This window comes from Aquarana catesbeiana, linkage group LG04 (assembly GCF_042186555.1).
Source record: "Aquarana catesbeiana isolate 2022-GZ linkage group LG04, ASM4218655v1, whole genome shotgun sequence".
Lineage (NCBI taxonomy): Eukaryota > Metazoa > Chordata > Amphibia > Anura > Ranidae > Aquarana > Aquarana catesbeiana.
This window is the reverse complement of record NC_133327.1, coordinates 680322527-680337112: the sequence shown is the minus strand read 5'-3', so window position 1 is coordinate 680337112 and position 14586 is coordinate 680322527.

Below are 14586 nucleotides of genomic sequence, written 5' to 3'. Positions count from 1 at the left end.
ACAAATACTGCGGAGATGTTTCGGACTCTGATGGTTGAATTAGTTGGGTTCTACCATGATGGTTAGCTAGCATTTGGTGGCTTTGAGTCCATGCCCTGAGCCCTGAGGTGAGATCTCCCCCCTTACATTGTATGGAGAGTCCAGAGTTCACATACATGGTCTTGGACAGCCCTGAACTGAGTTATTACTTACCTAAAATGGTTGTAAACCTCAGACATGAAATATGAACAAAGCATATCCCTCTATAGCAGTGATGGCGAACCTTGGCACCCCAGATGTTTTGGAACTACATTTCCCATGATGCTCTTGCACTCTGCAGTGTAGCTGAGCATCATGGGAACTGTAGTTCCAAAACATCTGTGGTGCCGAGGTTCGCCATCACTGCTCTATAGTGTGTCCTTGTCTCAACCAAGAGCCGCGTACACACGATCGGAATTTCCGTCCGAAAAAACTTGGATGGTTTTTCCGACGGAATTCCGCTCAAGCTTGCCTTGCATACACCACGGTCACACAAAAGTTCTCTGAACTTTCGACCGTCAAGAACGCGGTGATGTACAACACGAGAAAATGTAGTTCAATGCTTCCGAGCATGCGTCCAGTTGTTACCGAGCATGCGTAGGAATTTTGCGCGCCGGAATTTGTACAGACGAGCGCATTTTCGGATAGGAACTTTTTCCGACCGAAAAATTGAGAACCTGCTCTCAGTCTTTTGCTGGTGGGAATTCCTGGTGGGAACTGGTGGGAACTTCAACTCTCCACCCCCTTTTTTTTGTCTGAACCCTCAGACAAGCTTGAAAAAATCATCACTTTGAATGGATGTAGAGGAGAGGGGACTGACGATAAACAGGTACAACTTATGTAGGAGGATTTGTTTCATCTTTGTGTACCCCTTTATTGGGGTTACTCTACATAAGGGTTTTCAATCACATTAAGGGGTTAACGCTCAGCTCATTACAAGCCCATCACATCTGTTCTTCTGTACAGTTGAGAGTTCTCTGCAGAATGTCCCCCGAGGATTGGTGACACATTTACTCTCTGCAGATGTGCAGGAAAATTCATGGAGAGGAATCTGGAAGCTCAAGCAGCTCAGTAGCCCTTTTCATAATTTATTATTAAACTGAAAATGAATTCTGAGAATGAGAGTGAACCTGTCATCAGATTTATGTTTTAACCCCTTCAATACCGGGGCACTTTCACCCTCTTCCTGCCCAGGCCAATTTTCTGCTTCCAGCGCTGTCACACTTTGAATGACAATTGCGCGGTCATGCTACACTGTACACATATGACCTTTTTCATCATTTTGTTCACAGAAATAGAGCTTTCTTTCGGTGGTATTTAATCACCGCTGGGCTTTTTATTTTTTGCGAAAGAGCGAAAATTGTAAAAAAAAAGAAAATGCGTTTTTCTTCGTTTCTGTTGTAAAATTGTGCAAATAAATAATATCTCTTTATAAATTTAGGCCAAAATGTATTCTGCTACATTTCATTGGTGAAAAAAACCCAAATTAGCATTTAGTCTGTAGGAAAGTTATAGAATCCACAAACTGTGGTATATACTGTATCTGAAAATCAATCAATCCTGGTGCACTTACCTACTTCACAGCCTACCTCATTTCTTGAGGCCTGAAAAGGCCAGGACAGTACAAATACCCCCCAAAGTACCCCTTTTTGGAAAGTAGACAGTCCAAGGTATTTAGTAAAAGGTATGACAAGCAGTGGCCGTTGGTGCGGTTTTTTTTTTGGGGGGGGGGCAAACAACCCCCCCTGGCCGCCGGTGGAGCTGCACTAGCACAGCTGCCACCTACCTACCCCCCCCCCTCTTTGGCACGGCACTTACACCCCTCCCCCACCACCTGCTGTCTTTACCTTGGATGTGGGCGGTGAGAGCAATGGTTGGAGCTGATGCCATAGCTCCCAACTGTCCCGGATTTGGAGGGACTGTCCCTGATTTGGAGCAATGTCCCTCTGTCCCTCATTCCTCCTCATTTGTCCCTCATTTTGGTCTGATCTATATATTTGTATATAAAATGCACTTTTTATCTTTCCAAAAGTGTTTCCCAGCGCTAAACCTTTCATCTGATTTCTAAATTGCTGCATTTGTACATTTTAAAAGCCAATATAAAGGAATAGTAGTGGTAAAAAAAGGTCCTTGTGGATTTGATTAACCTTTTTTTGGGTTATTTCTCCTTTAAGGGGGTGTGGCAGGGGGCGTGCCCTATGCCTACATACGTTTGTTAGTAGGTGTCCCTCATTCCCATCTCAAAATATTGGGAGGTATGTGATACGACCATCTTCCAGCGTGGCGGGCTCGGGGGAAAACTGCTCGGTTGTCTTCTCCTCGGGCAGCTTCCGCGGTGCGTCTCCTCTCTGCTTCTCCCGGCGCTAGGCCTGATGTTTTGGCCAATCGAGAAACGGGTTTCATACCTGCTCCCCGATTGGCCTAGGAGGAGGATCAGTGTTGCGACAGCGAATATTAATTCGCTGTTGCAACACACCCGGGTGGGCTCCGGAACGCATCCTCGGCATCCCAAGCCCTCCCTATTTTGAAGCCTATTAGAGCCTCTGACTCTGATCAGGTGCTTCAAAAAAGACCCCCCACCGCTGTAACTCATGGACCCGGTGCCCTGAAAGGGGCCGGACACATGAAGAAGGGGGCGGTAGTGGCGGCCGTGGATAGATTGATGCTATGCATGAATTCATCCACTGCATATAGGGGGTGGCGAGGAGAGAGGGGGCGGCACCCATGCGCCCCTAATGGACGGACCGTAACTGATGGCAAAGTTTTTTGAAGTTGTAATTTTTTGTCACATTTTTTTGAGAATATGAAGAAGTTAAAAAAAAAATCACAATTTTTTTTATATACCGTCACCAGTGCAGTACAGTGTCATATCATATGACTAGTGTGGCGGTGATCACGTGACCATATGTAAGAAAAATTTTAAAAAATAAAAAAAATGTTTTAATTTTTTTTTTAGATGTTTTATTACTTTTTCTTTTTTTACAATTATATTTTTACATACAGTGACCAGAGCAATACAGTGTTACCACAATACAACTCTGGGGAGGTGATCAGGATTTTTTTATTTTTTAAAGTTATAAGCAACCATTTTTTTCTGAATGAAAACTACTCATTCAGTGTTTAGTATTGTGAAGAGCTGTGATTGGCCACAGCTAATCACATGGTACAGATGGGCTTTAATTGGCTCTGTCTGTACCATGCGATGGCTGTGACCAATCACAGAGCTTATCACCATAGTACACAATGAACGACAGGCCTTTTATTGTGTACAACGGTCATGTGATCTGATGTGATTGGCCACAGCTAATCACATGGTACAGATGGGCTGTGATTGGCCCTGTCTGTACCATGCGATGGCCGTGACCAATCACAGAGCTTATCACCATAGTACACAATGAACGACAGGCCTTTTATTGTGTACAACGGTCATGTGATCTGATGTGATTGGCCACAGCTAATCACATGGTACAGATGGGCTGTGATTGGCCCTGTCTGTACCATGCGATGGCCGTGACCAATCACAGAGCTTATCACAATAGTACACAATGAATGACATGCCTTTTATTGTGTACAACGGTCATGTGATCTGTTGTGATTGGCCACAGCGATCACATGGTACCGGCAGCGGACTGGTGCAATGATCGGTCATCGGCCGCGTGCTGTGGTCGGTGGACGCGGCAGGTGTCAGATCGCACTGTAGCGCGGCCTGTTGGGGGCGCGCGAAGCGCAATTCTGGGAGGATGTCATATGATGTCCTTTCAGGACAACAGAGCTTTTGCCCAGCCATCATTTTACAATAGGCCGGGCGGGAAGGGTGTTAATGTTAAAGCTCTTTTGAACCTTCAGTTTAACTGGTTAAGGACCAGCCGCCGCAGTTATACTGTGGCAGGTTGGCTCCCCTGGGTGAATCGGCGTAGCTGTATGTCGGCCGCTCTAATTACCACTAGGGGGCGCACGCGCGTACCCACGGCGCGACGACGGAGTTGATGCGCGTGCCCGGTGGCCACGATGTCCGACGGGCACTCCTGCGATCACTCATGAGAGAGACAGAACGGAGGTCTGCCAATGTAAATAGACAGATCTCCGTTTTGTCAGGAGTGAGGAGACAGATCTGCTGTTTATACTGGTTATGAACAGCGATATGTCTCCTCCTCCAGGCATTCCCCTCTCCCCACAGTTAGTAACACTCCCTAGGACACACACTTAACCCCTTGATCGTCACCCTAGTGTTAACCTTTTCCCTGCCAGTGACATTTCTACAGTAAATCAGTGGCTATTTTTTAGCTCTGATCGCTGTATAAATGTCAATAGTCCCAAAAAAGTGTCAAAAGTGTCCGATCTGTCCACCGCAATGTCGCAGTCCCGCTAAAAATCCCACATCACCGCCATTACTAGTAAAAAAAAAAAAAATAAAAAAATGCCATAAAAAATGCCATAAATCTATCCCCTATTTTGTAGACGCTATAACTTTTGCGCAAATCAATCAATTTACACTTATTGCGATTTTTTTTTTTTTTTTACCAAAAATATGTAGAAGAATACATATCGGCCTAAACTGATGAAGACATTTTTGGGTATGTTTATTGTAGCAAAAAGTAAAAGATATTGTTTTTTTTTTTTCAAAATTGTCGCTCCTTTTTTGTTTATAGCGCAAAAAAAAAAAAAACGCAGAGGCGATCAAATACCACCAAAAGAAAGCTCCATTTGTGGGAAAAAAGGACATCAATTTTGTTTGAGTATAGCGTACTAGTAAAAAGAATTAACAATAAAAATGCCATAAATCTTCACCCTATTTTGTAGGCGCTGTAACTTTTGCGAAAACCAATCAATATACGCTCTTATTGTGATTTTTTTTTTTTTTTACCAAAAATATGTAGAAGAATACATAGCGGCCTAAACTGAGGAAGAAATTAATTTCTTTGTTTTTTTTTTTTAATTTGGGGATATTTATTATAGCAAAAAGTAAAAAATATTATTCTTTTTTTCAAAATTGTCGCTCTTTTTTTGTTTGTAGCGCAAAAAATAAAAACGGCAGAGGCGATCAAATACCACCAAAAGAAAGCTCTATTTGTGGGAAAAAAAAGGACATCAATTTTGTTCGAGTATAGCGTACTAGTAAAAAAAATTAATAATAGAAATGCCATAAATCTTTACCCTATTTTGTAGGTGCTATAACTTTTGCGAAAACCAACCAATATGCGCTTTTATTGTGATTTTTTTTTTTTTTTTTTTTAACCAAAAATATGTAGAAGAATACATATCGGCCTAAACTGAGGAAGAAATTCTTTTTTTTTTTTTTTGTTTTTTTGTTTTTAAATCTGGGGATATTTATTATAGCAAAAAGTAAAAAATATTATTCTTTTTTTCAAAATTGTCTCTCTTTTTTTCTTTGCAGCGCAAAAAATAAAAACCGCAGAGGTGATCAAACACCACCGAAAGAAAGCTCTATTTGTGGGAAAAAAAAAAAAAAAGGACATACATGTTGTTTGTGTACAGCGTCGCACGACCGCGCAATTGTCAGTTAAAGCGATGCAGTGTCGAATCGCAAAAAAATGGCCTGGTCAATAGGGGGCGAATCCTTCTGGTCCTTAAGTGGTTAAATCAGCTAAAACATTCCAAGTGCTTTAAAACAAAAGCTGTGCCAAGTCTCAGGGCCCATTTACACCTCAATGCGTTATTTTGCGGGTTGAGGTGTTTTCCGGTGAGGACGCCCCATTTCATGTCAGTGCTTTGTGCTTCAGTGCAAGACTGTTGGCAAGGTGGTTCAAAATGAATGCCCCCCCCCCCCAAATCATTTGTCACAATGTTACCATTTACTTTATTTTACTGGTCAAGGTCAATGCTAATTCTGGAAAGAACTTGACAACATAAAAGGAAACAAGTCCTTTTGTAAGAACTAGGAGAAATGTGCATGTTAACTGAATTGCACAAATGTAGAAATTATGTATTGAAAAAAGTATGGGGCAATCCAGAACAACCTTAGGAATCCAATGATTCTGTAAAAAAAAGATACTTGGTAGGCTCCATAGATAAGGCAATGACAACACAGTTAAGAAATATGCAAAACAGAAAAAGAGACTTTCAGGCCTCATCCAAAAATACATAGGAAAAATATACACTATGTTACCAAAAGTATTGGGACACCTGCCTTTTACACGCACATGAACTTTAATGGCATCCCAGTCTTAGTCCGTAGGGTTCAATATTGAGTTGGCCCCGCCCTATAACAGCTTCAACTCTTCTGGGAAGGCCGTCCACACGGTTTCGGGGAATGTTTGACCATTATTTCACATTAGCATTTGTGAGGTGAATGACAATTGCGCGGTCATACAACACTGTACACAAATTAATTTTTTATCATTTTTTTTCACACAAATAGAACTTTCTTTTGGTGGTATTTAATCACCATTTGGGTTTTTATTTTTTGCTAAACAAACAAAAAAAAGACAGAAATTTTTGAAAAAAAACAAACAAAAAACATGTTTCATAGTTTGTTATCAAATTTTGCAAATGAGTAATTTTTCTCCTTCATTGATATTCACTGATGAGGCTGCACTGATGGGCACTGATGAGGCTGCACTGATGGGCACTGATGGGCTGCACTGATAGGCACAGATAAGGTGACACTGATAGGCACGGATAAGACAGCACTGATGGGCACTGATAAGACAGCACTGATGGGTGGCACTGATGGATGTCACTGATGGGCACTGATAGGTGGCACTGATGGGCGCTGGTAGGTGGTATTGATAGGCAGCACTGGTGATGAGGCACTGATTGGTGACATTTATAGGTGACACTGATAGGTGACACTGAAGGGCACTAATATGCAGCACTGATATGCAGCACTTATGGGCACAGATAGTCAGCACTTATGGGCACTGATAGGCAGCAATGATAGGCACTGATAGGCGGCCCTGATGGGCACTGATAGGCAGCAATGATAGGCACTGATGGGCTGCACTGATAGGCACTGATGGGCACTGATGGGCTGCACTGATGGGCAATGATGGGCTGCACTGATGGGCACAGATAAGGCCACACTTATAGGCACTGATAAGACGGCAGTGATGGGCACCGATAAGACAGCACAGATGAGTGGCACTGATGGATGTCACTGATGGGCACTGATAGGTGGCACTGATGGGCACTGGTAGGTGGCACTGATGGGCACTGGTAGGTGGTATTGATAGGCAGCACTGGCGATGAGGCACTGATTGGTGACATTTATAGGTGACACTGATAGGTGACACTGTGGACACTGATAGGTGACACTGTGGGCACTGATGGGTGGTACTGTGGGCACTGGTAGGTGGCACTGGTGAGCACTGGTAGGTGGCACTGGTGGGCACTGGTAGGTGGCACAGGTGGGCACAGAAGCCTCTGCAGAGGCTCTCCACGATCGCGACTGATGTCCCTCTCACAGCCGCCGGTGAGGAGAAAAAATAGCCGATTACCGGCTCTGTTTACATCACATGATCAGCTGTCATTGGCTGACAGCTGATCACGTGGTAAGGGGTCGGGATCGACCCCTTACTCCGATCTGTGATCAGCCGAGTCTCATAGACTCTCTGATCACAGAGCATGCCGCGGGCGCCCTGCAGGGGGGCGCGCAGGCCACTCGAGCACGGGAGGACGTCAGTGGACGCCCATGGACGCCCTCCCGGCAAATTAGGTCCGCGCTGTGCAGTCATCTTTCGGCTATAACGCGGACGGGGGTGGTTAAAAACAAATGATAGTGATCATATGAAGCTATTTATAATAAAAAAAAATTAAAAAAAGGAGTTGATTGGCTCCTTTTTAAATCACAATGATAACAGAAATCACCCAAATGGCCCTGATCAAAAGTTTCCCTCCCCTGGAATGTTTGGCTTTGGTGCAGACACAGAAGGTGACACACACAGGTTACAATGGCAATTAAAGATTAATTTCCCACATCTGTGACTTTTTAAATTGCAAATAGTGTCTGTGTATAAATACCTCTCACGTGAATGCACTGAGCAGGCCAGATACTGAGCCATGGGAAGCAGAAAAGAACTGTCAAAAGACCTGTGTAGCAAGGTAATGGAACTTTATAAAGATGGAAAAGGATATAAAAATCCAAAGCCTTAAATTTACCAGTAAGTATTGTTCAATCCTTTATTAAGAAGTGGAAAATTCAGGGATCTCTTTATACCAAGCCATAGTCAGGTAGACCAAGAAAAATTGCAGCCACAACTGCCAGACGAATTGTTCGAGATACAATGAAAACCCCCTGCTTTGGAAAAAGACATTGTGGTTGTTTTTGAGGAGCACAATATGATGATACTTAACCACTCCGATACCGGGCACTTGCCCAGGCCGATTTTCAGCTTTCAGCACTGTTGCACTTTGAATGACAATTGCACTGTCATGCCACACTGTACCCAAACAAAATTTTTAGAATTTTTTTTTTGAGGCAGATAGAGCTTTCTTTTGGTGGCATTTAATCACCAATGGTTTTTTTTTAATACTTTTTGCTAAACAAACAAAAAAAGACCAAAAGTAAAAAGAAAAGTAATATTTCTCCTTCACTGATGTGCGTTGATGAGGCTGCACTGACAGGCACTGATACGGTGGCACTGAAGGGCACCGATGAGGAGGCACTAATATGCAGCACTGATAGGCGGCACTGATATGCAGCACTGATGGGCACTGATAGTCAGCACTTATGGGCACTGATAGGCACTGATAGGTGGCACTGATGGGCACTGATAGGCAGTGCTTATGGGCACTGATAGGCAGCACTTATGGGCACTGATAGCCAGCAATGATAGGCACTGATAGGTGGCACTGATGGGCACTGATAGGCAGCGCTTATGGGCACTGATAGGCAGCTCTTATGGGCACTGATGGGCACTGATAGACAGCAATGATAGGCACTGATAGGTGGCCCTAATGGGCACTGATAGGCAGCGCTTATGGGCATTGATGGGCACGGATAGACAGCACTTATGGGCACTGATAGGCAGCAATGATAGGCACTGATAGGTAGCACTGATGGGCACTGATAGGCAGCTCCTATGGGCACTGATAGGCAGCACTGATGGGCACTGATAGACAGCACTTATGGGCATTGATGGGCACTGATAGACAGCACTTATGGTCACTGATAGGCAGCACTGATAGGCACTGATAGGTGGCACTGATGGGCACTGATAGGCAGCACTGATGGGCACTGATGGGCAGCACTGATGGGCACTGATGGGCACTGATAGGCGGCACTAATAGACGGCACTCACTAGTGGGCACTGGTGGGCATCATTGGTGAGTACTGACAGGCATCACTGATGGGGCTGCACTGATTATCGGGATATTGATTATCAGTGTAGATGTCACCACTGAGGAAAGCCGCTTATCGGCTCTCCTCTCTCCACATGCTGTCAGTGTGAGGAGAGGGATGCCGATAACCGGCATTCCCTATTTACACTGTGATCAGCTGTGATTGGACCCAGCTGATCACATGGTAAAGAGCCTACGTCATAGGCTCTTAACCATGATCGGTGATGTGTTGTGTCCAAGAGGCAAACACCGAACCACCGATCGGCGCGCACAAGTGCCCCCGGGCCCTTCGAAGGGACGTCATACGACGTTCAGTCAGGATGGTAAAGCCACTGCTCTGCCATCAGCCCACTGTAGGAAGGGGTTAAACAAAAAATGATCTGCATGGTCTAGTTGCCAGAAAGAAGCCTTTACTGCGCCAATGCCGCAAAAGTGCCCGGTTACAATATGCCCAGAAACACCTTGACACGGCTTTTTTGTGGTGCACTTTAATTTATTGGTTTGAGGTGCTGCACCTTTTACTCTATATTTAGTTCTCAAGGTTCATATATTTATTTTGTTGCCAGCTGGTCGCTCCTCCAAGCGCTGACCTGTTTGCATGTGGAATATGTAATGGTTTACAACCAGTTTAAAACTGGACTCACTGAAGAAGCAACACATTTAGGCACAATATGGGAATGGGTCTTGTTTCCTCTTTAGTAAATGACCCCTCATTACTGTTCTTTCCCATCAGAGTCAATGTCTTCTCCTGTTCTTTTATTGGGAGGATAACTATAATAATAGGACACAGCTGTGGGTAGAAGAAGAGTTTATGAATCTCTTTATCCAGTTACAGAGGGTTCCCACGCTCCCCCGTTTATAGGCTGGTACCCAGCGATGTCTGGGAACATGGACGGTCCCCAGGCTCCCTTCTCAGCAGGATGGCACAGTGACCCAGCACCGCAGGCTGCTGGCACCACCATTATTTGGCACAAACTGCAAGGGGCATATGGACTCCCAACCCCCCCCCCCCCCCCCCCCCACCAGGCATCTTCGTTTATCCACAGAGAGCAGAATATGATTCATATGGAACTTCACAGAATCCACGGGAGAGAAGAATGTCCAGAGCTGACAGGCCCGGTGTGTGACGGGGTGTTTAATCAGGGTGTGTGTGCCACGAGGCATTCATCCCACCATTTATCACTGCAGCACATGGAACCTTTCATCTGCCCATAGCAGGAGTCAGGCAGAAGCAATTTTGAAATTAGCTAATGTGATGCTTGTAATTGTCAGACGTTCTGGTTAGCAGCAGATCAGCTAAGAGTAGGCACTTCCCGTTCAGTGTGGAGTAATCTTCCCCCAATCAGTCATTTCCCCGAAGCCTTTACTGCATCTTGTTCTATATGCCGCGCCTCAATGAGCACCACGTCAATGTGACTGTAATCCGCCAGCTTCTAGGAAGTCCATGCAAGGCCTCATGCTTGTTGTGTCCTCCACATGGCTTCTCGTAAACTGCAAACGGGACTTCTTATGGCTTTCTTTCTCCAATGTCTTTCTTCTTGTCACTCTTCCATAAAGGTCAGATTTGTGGAGAACACGACTAATAGTTGTCCTGTGGACAGATTCTCCCACCTGAGCTGTGGATCTCTGCAGCTCCTCCAGAGTTACCATGGACCTCTTGGCTCTTCTCTGATGAATGCTCTCCTTGCCCGGCCGGTCAGTTTAGGTGGACGGCCATGTCTTGGTAGGTTTGCAGTTGTGCCATACTCTTTCCGTTTTCGGATGATGAATTGAACAGAGCTCTGTGAGATGTTCAAAGCTTGGGATATTTTTTATAACCTGACCCTGTTTTAAAACAAGTGGGTGTAACCTTGGGAGCTGCCTAACTCCTAACCTGAATACTAAAAATAAATATAAACTACAAGAAAGACTACAAGAAAAAATAAACAAATGAAGAAATAATAAATGAAAGAAAGGATAAATAGATAAATGAAAAATAAAAGTAAATAAATGAAAAAAAATCAAATAAAGTTAGAATAAAATAAAAATAATAATGATTAATTGTTTTTTATATGTTATGATGCATTAGCAAAAAAAATGGACATTATATGAACTTTACATTTTACAATTTATTTATGATTGAAGGTCCATTCAGCATTTGCTATTGCAGTCGATATATACAGTACCTTGAAAAAGTATTCATACCCCTTGAAATTCTCCACATTTTGTCATGTTACAACCAAAAACATAAATGGATTTTATGTGATAGACCAAAATAAAATAAAAAAATAAATGTAAAATAAAATTTAAAAAAATATATAACCCTGCTTTAAACTTCTCCACAACTTTATCCCTGACCTGTCTGGTGTGTTCCTTGGCTTTCATGATGATGTTTGTTCAGTAAGGTTCTCTAACAAACCTCTGAGGGCTTCACAGAACAGCTGTATTTATACTGAGATTAAATTACACACAGGTGGACTCTATTTACTAATTAGGTGACTTATGAAGGCAATTGGTCCCACTAGATTTTAGTTAGGGGTATCCGGGTAAAGGGGGCTGAATAAAAATGCACGCCACACTTTTCACATATTTAGTTGTAAAAAATTTTGAAAACCATTTATCATTTTCTTTCCACTTCACAATTATGTGCCACTTTATGTTGGTCTATCACATAAAATCCATTTATGTTTTTGGTTGTAACATGACAAAATGTGGAGAATTTCAAGGGGTATGAATACTTTTTCAAGGTACTGTATATATCGACTGCAATAGCAAATGCTGAATGGACCTTCAATCATAAATAAATTGTAAAATGTAAAGTTCATATAATGTCCATTTTTTTTGCTAATGCATCATAACATATAAAAAACAATTAATCAAGACCATTAAAAACAATTAAACCAAACAGGGGGATCTTATTGCTTTTGACATATTTGTTACATTTTATTTCTCACAATCTTTTTTTTTTTTTATAATATTTTGTCTAACTTTGTCCCTTCTGTGTTGTTCATGACCTTTTGGTGCTGAGAGTCCAGTGCAGCAGTGGTTCCCAGTAAGGTTTGTATGGCAATCCAGTGGATTAATTAGCATAAATATGGCCATTACCATGACAATTTGATAGAGCAACTGAACTTCAGTTTCCCAATTCCAGCACCTTCAGACCTCAGATCACCCCAGCATATCTCCCAACTGTCCTGGATTTGAAGGGACTGTCCCTGATTTGGAGCAATGTCCCTCTGTCCCCAGGCATGTACTGGCCATTGGGACTACAGGGAGTTTCCCGGTGGGCCGATGGCTCAGTGGGCCGATTTCAGTGACAGTGGACCGCTGCCTCCCTCCGGTCCTCTGTCCCCCCCCCCCCCCCGCAGTGCTCACCTCCTCTCCCTGGCTAGTTATGCAGCGCGCCTGAATACAGACATGATGCTCAGGAGTCAACACTGAGAAACTCATCATACGATCTGGAAGGAGGGCGGCCTCACTTTCCTGCCTAATCTTGTCCCATTGGGGGGGGGGCGCCAAACTGATTCTTTGCCCCAGGTGAAATAATGTCTAGCTTCCCCACTGGTACTGTCTATAAGAGAAATAATGTAGAACGGCTAATGGCTAGTGGGGGGGGGGCTTGGGTGGCAAGCCGTCATGGGAGAGACCTGTCAATGTGGGCCAGTCTGGATGAAGTCCAGGGCCAAATTTTTGTCCCAGTCCAGCCCTGTCTGTCCCTCTTTCCTCCTCATTTGCCCCTCATTTTGGTCTGATCTCTATAGTTGTAGTTAAAAAGCACAATTTATCTTTCATACAAGTGTTTCCCAGTGCTAAACCTTTCAAATTTCAAATTTCAAATTTTTATGCATTTGTAAAATTTGCAAAAGCCAGTATTAAAGGAATAATAGTGGTAAAAAAAGAACTTGGGGGTTTAACTAATCTTTTTTTTTTTGTATAGTTCTCCTTAAAGGGGGAGTGACAGGGGGTGTGTCCTGTGCCTACATACTTTTGCCAATAGGTGTCCCTCGTTCCCATCTCAAAAAGTTGGGAGGAATGCCCCAATTGTTGCACCTTCACACCTCGGAAAACCACAATTCCTGAACCTTTACATTTCAGATCATCTCAATTTCTGCTCCTTCACACCTCAGATCACCCCAATTCCTGCACCCTCATACCTCAGATCATCCCAATTCCTGCACCTTCACACCTCAGATCACCCCAATTCCTGCACCCTCATACCTCAGATCATCCCAATTCCTGCACCTTCACACCTCAGATCACCCCAATTCCTGCACCCTCATACCTCAGATCACCCCAATTCCTGCACCCTCATACCTCAGATCCCCACAATTCCTGCACCCTCATACCTCAGATTATCCCAATTCCTGCACCTTCACACCTCAGATAACCCCAATTCCTGCACCTTCACACCTCAGATCACCCCAATTCCTGCACCCTCATACCTCAGATCACCCCAATTCCTGCACCCTCATACCTCAGATCAATCCCAATTCCTGCACCTTCATACCTCAGATCACCCCAATTCCTGCACCCTCATACCTCAGATCACCCCAATTCCTGCACCCTCATACCTCAGATTATCCCAATTCCTGCACCTTCATACCTCAGATCACCCCAATTCCTGCACCCTCATACCTCAGATCACCCCAATTCCTGCACCTTCACACCTCAGATCACCCCAATTCCTGCACCCTCATACCTCAGATCATCCCAATTCCTGCACCTTCGCACCTCAGATCACCCCAATTCCTGCACCCTCATACCTCAGATCACCCCAATTCCTGCACCTTCATACCTCAGATTATCCCAATTCCTGCACCTTCATACCTCAGATCACCCCAATTCCTGCACCTTCATACCTCAGATCACCCCAATTCCTGCACCCTCATACCTCAGATCACCCCAATTCCTGCACCCTCATACCTCAGATTATCCCAATTCCTGCACCTTCACACCTCAGATAACCCCAATTCCTGCACCTTCACACCTCAGATAACCATCATTCCTGTTCCTTCACACCTCAGATCACCCCAATTCCTGCACCTTCATACCTCAGATCACCCCAATTCCTGCACCTTCACACCTCAGATCACCCCAATTCCTGCACCTTCATACCTCAGATAACCCCAATTCCTAGACCTTCACACCTCAGATCACCCCAATTCCTGCACCTTCACACCTCAGATAACCCCAATTCCTGCACCTTCACACCTCAGATCACCCCAATTCCTGCACCTTCATACCTCAGATAACCCCAATTCCTGCACCTTCACACCTCAGATAACCATC